A 9,337-nucleotide genomic window follows, 5' to 3' on the forward strand; every position below is an offset into this window, starting at 1 on the left:
AGAACAACATGGTAGGGGAGAGAGAGAGAGAGAGAGAGAGAGAGAGAGAGAGAGAGAGAGAGAGAGAGAGAGATGGGAGAGAGGGAGAGAGAGGGAAGATTTACTGATTAGATTAAGGCTATCCACCAATCATTTTTCCTCCAAACTTCCTTGCATTGTCTCACATATGAGCTTTTGGAGGGCACCACATCTAAACCATAACAGTCAGGCACTGTGCCATGGGGCTGAGAAGCAGACACCAGTGGCCCATCTCCTGGAAATCACAGCCCAGCCAGGGGACTACTGCTCAGTTCCATTAACTGAAGAGCTTTAAAGTTCTGGTTGTGTATGAGGAAGGAGACAAATCCACACAGACTGTTCTCACAATGGCCCTTCCTCCCTGGGAAGCTCTTTCACCCCACCTATGCCTCCTAGGCCAAGGCAACCTGTTACTTTCATAGTCTTTGCAATAAACCAGGCTCACAGTGCGTGTAAAGCCTGGTGGGAGAGAGAGATGTGAGGGTATGTGTTACCAGGATGGCTGGTTTGGAGAGAAGAAAAGGAAAAGGAATGAGCCACTTCATGAGATTCATTCAGACTCTCTCTGCATGGGTTTAAACCTGGGATTTGTGATTCCTCTTGTGCAGTGTTCCCTCAATTTTAACCGTCCCAAATTTCAGGTGTTCTTCTCCCACCTCTATAATTTTGCAATAGCATGCAATATATTTTTTAATTAATTCACTTAAATAAACTAAGTTAAGAATTTTTATATTTTATGAACTTTCATAATTCTTTATATTATATATAATTTTTATAATATTTATATTTTTCAAATGTTCTTGCCACACTGTCTTGGACACTCTCAGGTATTTGCTTTCTTAGGAACAGTCTGCCTAAGAAACTCATGAATGTTCTTTCAGGAGGACCTTGAATCTCTAAAATTAAAAATTATGCTTATTGTGCAAAAAAGGAAACATTTTAGAAATATTATGCTATATGAATTAGAAGAGAAGGGTCTGGTGAGAAAATTAAGATTCATTGAATTAATATTTATGGAACATTAACCTACTATACACAAGACACTGCCTACTGGGCTGTAGAAAATAAAACCTTGATTAAACAATTTCTGTTTTAAGAGGTTTAACTCTATCTTATTAGACAGAGTGAAAACCTGCACTTGTGGCAATGGGAATTCATTCATCCTGCCTACATGAACTAGACTATGCTAAGAGCTGGGTATGTGGCTTCTGCTGTCATAGAACTTGGACTCCTTCTAAGTAAACTGACAACATGCCACATTAGTAAATATTAGTAAATATATATATTATATACATATAATATACATTATATATAAATATATATTATAAACATATAATATATTATATACATATAATATATATATGGAAAATAATAAGAAAATAACCAGAGTGCTATAGGCAAGAATAAAGGACATAATTTAGATTGATAACACAAGAAAAGTGTCAATGAAGAAGTAACATTTAAACTGAGGCCTGAGTTAAGCTGATAGAGTGTGTAAATAAGAACATTCTAAAGAGAGGAAATAGTATATGTGAGGACCAGGGGACAAGATAAGTTTGGTGCATTTGAGAAGCTGAAATGGGTGTGGCTGTAGTGCAGGAAACAAGGAGGAAGCTCTTAAGAGAGGAGATTGGAGAGGTCTGCAAAGGCTAAATCATGTGGGGCATGTGGGTTTTTTTTTTTTTATATATATACTGTAACAAGTATAATGAGAAGGCAGGGAAGTATTTTAAGCAGTGCCGTAACATATTGTTTGCCTTTAACAAAGGAAAATGCAATGTAAGAGAATAGAGATTTTTCTATGAATAACATGTCACTGAATGTGGGGATGGACCTTAGGAATACATGAAGGTCAAGAAACGAGGAATTCTAGAATATAGCTAAAATTGGAAAGTATTCTATTCACTAACATACTGGTATGGTGACATTGTGGGAAGTGACTGCATTGGAATAGCCAGACCTCCTACATCATGTGATCTCAATAGGGATGAATACTTGCTGTAGTAAACAGGATAACGACTTCTAGACGATATCCACCTCCTAATACCTAGAACCTGTGAGCAGACTGCCTTACAGGTAAAAAGAACTTTGAAGATATAATTAAATTAAAAACTTTCAAATGGGAAGATTAGCCTAAATTAGGGAGCTGACCCCAATCTGATTACACAGGTTCTTTAAAACTGAGAACATGGGCTCAAGATGTGGCTCAGTGGTACAGTGTTTTCCTCGCATGTGTGAGACCCTGGGTTTGATCCCCGAACACTGCCCTGGCCCCCCCCCAACCAAAAAAAAAAAAAAAAAGAAGTACCTGCCATGGTCAGGGAAAGAAATGTGAAAAGGAAGTAGGGTCAGCTATATACTGCTTTGCTGACTTTGAAGAGTCAAGGAATGTGGTGGCCTCTAGAAACTGAAAAGCCAAGGAAATGGATTCTTCCCTAGAACTTCCAGAAGGAGAGGAATGCAGTCGTCTCAGCTCTTTAGATCTTACCTAAGAAAATCTATATTAGATTCTGACTTACAGAACTGTAAGAAAATAAATTTGTATCAAGCCCCAAGTTTATGGTAATTTGTCATAGCAGCAATAAGACCTTAAGACACTCACTTGTGTGACCATAACAGAAATAATGGCAAAGACAATGACTGAAGATATTTCTGAAGAGTTCTTAGTTGTGAATGATCCCTTACACTGAGTATGGGTTCTTGAGACCATGGGAATTATCTAAGGAAGAGAATTTAGAGAGTAAGAAAAAACTTTCAATAAGCAAGACAGGAGCGTTAAGAGCTTTAATTCTAACATCAAAAGCTATATAACCTCATATTGTACTTCAAGCAGGACACGTGTGTTACATAAGAATTGTGCCAAGGTTTCTACCTTGGAAAACCATCAGAATAGTGGTATCAACTACTAACATAAGGAATTTGGGGAAGCAACCTAGCTTGTAGAGCATATGATGACTTTGATTTTGTATCTTATTGGGTTTGAAATGACAGAGGCTTTCACAGGGTTCAAAGGCACTCCAAGAGTTTGTCAATACGAAGCAGATTTTCATATTGCAAAAGAAATTGATCTAAATTCTGACTTTCTGTCTACATGTAATTCTAACTTAAAAATAATCCACAGTTTCTTGGGTTCTAACTGCTAACTTGAATCAGCTATATGTTTACTGAACATATCTTTCTGTTGTTGGCTGGCATGGCAAGACTACCTCCTTGTGCAAGCCATTAATATTCCCCAAATATTTCTAGGGCTTTTCTCTTCCCAGGCAGGAAGGTCTGTTCTTCTCTACCATCTCTGAAGTTAACTGTCGCTAATTAACTCGTTTAGCAAAAAAAAAAAAAAAAAAAGGCAGTTTGAGAGTCAGAATTGTTTCACCACGTTCTCTTCCCATTGTAGTTTACCATGGAAGTTCATATCAAGATGAAGCCTTCATCTCTTTGGGTCGAGAGTTCCTACAATGAACATAGCCCCAGACTCTCCACTGCCTTGACAATCTATTCTGAACCTGTACCTTGAGTGAAAAATAAACTTGTATTATTTAAACCACTAAAATTTGAGCTTTATCACTGCAGCATTACCTAGTCCATCTTAACCTATGAACTGCCTTAACCAAGTCAGACTCACCCTTTACAAAAACCTACTATCAGAATTGTCAGGGGACTCTAGTTGTAGTTCAGTGGTGGTGCGCTGCCCCTCACATGTGAGGCACTGGGTTCAATCCTCAACACCACATAAAAATAAATAAATAAAACAAAGGTAGTATATCCATCTACAACTAAAAGTATTTTTTTAAAAAGGAAAAGAATAATATTTAAGTCAGGTGTGGTGGTTCAAGCCTGTACTCTTCGGGGCTCAGGAAGCTGAGACAGGAGGATCACAAGTTCAAGGAAAACCTCAGCAATTCAGCAAGACCCTAAGACACTTATTGAGACCCTGTCTCAAAAAAAAAAAAAAAAAGGATTGAGGGGACTTGGGTTGTGGCTCAGTGGTAGAGCACTTACCTAGCATGTGTGAGGCACTGTGTTTGATTCTTAGCACCACATATAAATAAACAAATAAAATAAAGATCTACCAACATCTTATTTAAAAAAAAAAAAAGGACTGGGGATGTAGCTCAGAGGTAAAATACCCTGGGTTCAGTCCCAAAAAAATAAAATATTGTATTTATTAGGTCTGTTTTGTATCTGGAATGTAGCAGAATTCTATTTATTGATTATATTTTGTAACTGTTAATAAATACTGTGTGTTGCCCACATACTGTTCATTTCCCACCTCCTCCAACCATTAAGACTCTCCAGATTGCTCAGTTTTCTAGTTTAGATGTGATTTCTACTTCTGCTTAGGATGTAGAAAATGGCAAAGAATTACTTCTGTCCTTACAGTGGGGAGGGGGAGCCAATAATCTACAATATAATGAAGTTTTGATCATAACAGACAGCTGAGGTCACAAGAAAACCAAGTAACCTGAATTCCAAGGAGAAACAGGACACACAATTAAGACCTTCAGCCAAGCAAAAAAAGAAATCAGCAAACATTTTAACAAATTGTTAGCTGGGCACACTGGAACATGCCTGTAATCCCATTAACACAGGAGGCTGAGGCAGAAGGATCACAAGTTCAAAGCCAGCCTCAGCAACAGCCAGGTGCTAAGCAAGTCAGTGAGACCCTGTCTCTAAATAAAATACAAAATAGGGCTGGGGATGTGGCTCAGTGGCTGGGTGCCCTGAGTTCAATCCCCAGTACCCAACTCACCCCCAAAATTGTTAAAGGCCAAATGTAGGCTACATGTCAGTTGAGAATCTCAACCTCCCAAGTAGCTGGGACTACAGGTGTTCATTACCACTTCCAGCTCCTAGCCCCAATATTAATGGCATTTTATAACATTCTCTCTGTACTCAACTGTTGTCTTGTTTTGAACAAATTCTAATTCCTAAAGGAATATCTTTCCCAAAGGGAACTGTTCTAATAGGAAGACTATTTCAATTATTCATGTCTTCATTCACTCAACAAATATTTACTGAGCACCTACAATGTGCCAGGCCTTGTATTAGATACTAAAAATATATTGGTGAATGAGGAGCAATTATTTATTAATGTTGGTGTATGAAAATTGATGAATAGCCTGACAGCTGTAGCAGACTCCATTTGTTCCTCTTTCATTTTCTGGTCTCTTTCCTAAGAAATTTATCATCCTTTGAATATAAGTAGTTTGAGTTGCAAATATTCAATATTTTCAGTTTTACAGTTTTCAGGGGAATATCTAGCAGCTATTCTATCAAGAATAGAAGGTGTTTACAATTTTAAAAATACTTTACTGAAAACAAGAAGTTACATTTGAGAGTGCTTCTGTTTATAAACAAATAATCTGACTTGGCTGACTGGAAGATTTGTAGAGCTTGGCCAGTCCTCACATTCTTCCACCCAAATGAACTTGTCAAGAGGTCAAAAACACCCAGCAGGAATGCCAGAAATCTCAGCTTGATTTGGTGAAGCAAGACTTGGAAGAATAACTCTTGGTTTGAAAAGAGCACTAATAGATTCAATGAACTTGGGTCCTGGTCCACCATTAAGAGGATAACAGAGGATAGTAGAGGGCTGGGGTTATGGCTCAGTGGGGTATGACGGTGCTTGCCTAGTATGTGTGAAGTACTAGGTTTAATCCTCAGCACCACATAAAAATAAATAAAATAAAAGGTATTGTGTCCATCTACAAGTTAAAAAAAATTATGAATTTTAAAAAATAAAAAAGGGGATAGTAGAATGTTCCTGTGAAATTGCTCTAACTTTTATGCTGAAATTTCTTCATCCATCAAATGGCCGTTATAATATGCATTATATTTTTTAAAAATCATGTATTCAGTGCTGGGATTTTGGCTCAGTGACAGAACGCTTGCCTCGCATATGAGAGGCACTGGGTTCAATCCTCAGTACCACATAAAAATAAATAAACAAAATAAAGATATTGTGCCCATGTATAATGAAAAAATATTTTTTAAATCATGTATTTAAATTATTTTTAACTTTATTGTAATTTTTCTTTTCTCATCTTCACTTCCAGCTGTTTATGACCTTTGGTCTTGGCTCTATTCATTGCTGTGTGTTAAGCATCACTTCATGTTCGAGAAGATAGTTAGGGGAAAACCTATTCTACTTTGCTTTTGAAGAGAAGCATAAAGATCACCCCATGTTTATGGCATCATTGGCTCAAATGGACAAGCTCTTTGCCAGGGAAATATATTTGAAGAGTCCTCATATAAACCCTTTCCCATCCTCATTTGCTAAAATCTATTTCTTGTTCGACATAAAGTAAAACAATATCCAACTGACTATACTATACACCTGCTTACTGAACAAAATTACAATTTTTCTCCAAGTTTGCTAGCACATGCCTTACTTCCTGATGTCCATACCTGTATTGGTCAAAGGCTGAGTAACCTGTCTATCGTCTCATATATTTGTATGCTCACCCATTTATGTACCCACCTGTACACACACATTCACACACACACACCCCACACACACTTCACACATACATGCATAACTAGTTTTTTGATGGCAGAGACAATAGGTTATTCACCATCACATCGCCAATTATAGCATGATGCCTAGCATATGATAGATTTCAATGCATCAATACACTGTTATTCTCCTTTACCACCAAAAGCCTAGTGTGGGGAGAGGCTGGGGCTGTGACTCAAGTGTAGATAGAGCACTTGCCTTGCACATGTGAGACACTGAGTTCTATCCTCAGCACCATATAAAAATAAATAAAGATACTGTGTCCATCTACAACTAAAAAATATTTTTTAAAAAGGCTTGACTGAGATTCAATGCCCTTAAAAGTGTGTTCAGTGTACATTTATTACATCATTACACAAATCCTATTACTTTGAAGTTAAGCATGTCCAAGAAAACACAATTTTACCCCATCACCTAAAAAAAACTATAAGGATTATTAATAACATATATTTTGTATTTACTAAGCATGCACTATAATTGTTTAATAGAACAAATGATTGGGTTGAGTTTTAATAGCTTTATTGAGATATAATTGAAATAACATGCAATTTACCCATTTAAAGTATGAAATTCAATGATCTTTAGTAGAGTCACAGAACTAAACAATTAGCACCACAATCAATTTTAGAATATTTGCATCCATCAAAGGAAAAAAATTAAAAACCTGTTCCCATTAATGGTCACCCCCTTATTTCCAACCTTGTCCTCCACCTTCCCCAGGCAACCACTAATCTACTTTTGGTCTCATAGATTTTCATTTCCTGAACATTTCATATGAATGTAACCATATCTTTTTGCTTATTTCATATAATTGCCCCCATCCTTAGGCAATCACTAAACTATTTTCTGCCTTATAGATTTGCCTTTTATGAACATTTATATAAATGCAATATGTAAATTTTGTGACTGGAGCCTTTCACTTAGCATAATGTTCTCAATTTCATTTCTGTTGTAGCATCATTTATCAATACTTCATTTTTATTGGTGAATAAAATGCCAATATATATGTTAAAGAACATTTTGTTTATCCACTTGCCAGTTGCTGAACACTTATCAGTTGCTGAACTTAAATAAGGCTGCTATGAAAATTCATGCACAAGTTTTTGTGTGGACATATCTTTTCAATCATCCTAGGTATATAACCAGGAGTGAAATTGCTGGGTCATATGATAAGTTTGTATTGTAACTTTTTGAGTAACTGTGAGATGTTTTCCAAAGTGGTTGCATCATCCCGCCATCTGTATTTGAGAGTTCCAATTTCTCCATATCTTGTCTTTTTTGCTTGTAGCTATCCTTGTAAATATGAAATAGTATCTTGTGGTTTTGATTTATATGCTCTGTTGGTTAACGATGTTGAACATATTTTTTTTTCATGTGCTTTTTGGTCACTTACTTGTATCTTCCTTTGAGAAGTACCTATTCAGATCCTTTGTTTATTTTAAAAATTGGGTTGTTTATCTTCTTATTTCTGAGTTGTCAGTGTTCTTTATATATTTTGGAAACAAGTTTATTAACAGGGACATGACACACAATCATTATTTCTGATTCTATGGGTTATCTTTTCGTGTTCTTACTGGTATTGTTTGTAGTGCAAAAATTTTACATTTTTATGGAGTTCTGTTTATTTTCTTTTGTTGCTTGTGCAAAAAAAGCCAGCTGAGATTTTTTATAGGGATTGTATTGGATTTAAAGGTAAAGTTGGGGAATATTGCCATTGTATTTTTATTATTTTTTTTAAAGAGAGAGAGAGAATTTTTTAATATTTATTTTTTTAAAATTTTTGGCAGTCACAACATCTTTGTTTTAGTATGTGGTGCTGAGGATCGAACCCGGGCCACACACATGCCAGGAGAGCACGCTACCGTTTGAGCCACATCCCCAGCCCAATATTGCCATTTTAATAAAATCAAGTTCTATAATCTATGAGCATGAGATTCTTTATAACATTCCAATATTTTTCAGTATTTTGGTTCAGTTTTCCTGACCCACGCCTGGTCAGAGATATACCCTAGGTCTATAGAACATTATAGTGGTCAAAAGCACAGTTTCTGTCTAGAGTTTGACAACTCAGAGTGAAAGTCCCAGCCCTTCTTCTGACTAGCTATGTAAATACGGACAAATTATTTAACTTTTCTTAGTCTCTGTTTTCTTAAAACAAAGTATAAAGTGCAAATAATAATACATATTACATAGGATATAAAGATTAATGATAAATATGTGACACACTTAGCATTGCACCTGCAACATTTTCCCTTAAGTGCACTCCACCATCTCTTTGGAATTCATTGACATTGTATCTTGTTTCCCTCAAAATTTCTGTACCTTCCTTAAAGATAATGAATCAAACTACTCAAAAGCTTCAGTTCATATCTAATGGAAGAGGTTCAAAAGAAATGGCTGGTCAACTAACCAGCTCTGCTCTTCCTTCCCATATGATCTAGGTACATATCAACTAGGAAATTTTGGATTTAGTTATCCTTTTCCTCTACAGTCGGACTTCCACATACAATGATTCTTTTAAAATATAAGTCAAATCATTTCATTGTTCTGCTCAAGTCCTTCAGTAATTTCCCATCCCTCCTCCCATAACAGCCAAAAACATTGCAATAGTTTAAGAATTTAAGACTTGTAAAAACCCTATGTGATCTAATACCTGACTACTCTTTGACCTCATTTCTGATACCATCCTCTGTCCTAGCCTTTCCTCAAACCTGTCAGACACATTCCCACCCAGGGCCTTTGGATATGCTCATTTTGTTCTGTCTACAAATATTTTCCTATGGATACCAACTTGGCTTCTTC

This window comes from Urocitellus parryii, chromosome 5 (assembly GCF_045843805.1).
Source record: "Urocitellus parryii isolate mUroPar1 chromosome 5, mUroPar1.hap1, whole genome shotgun sequence".
In the NCBI taxonomy this organism is placed as follows: Eukaryota; Metazoa; Chordata; class Mammalia; order Rodentia; family Sciuridae; genus Urocitellus; species Urocitellus parryii.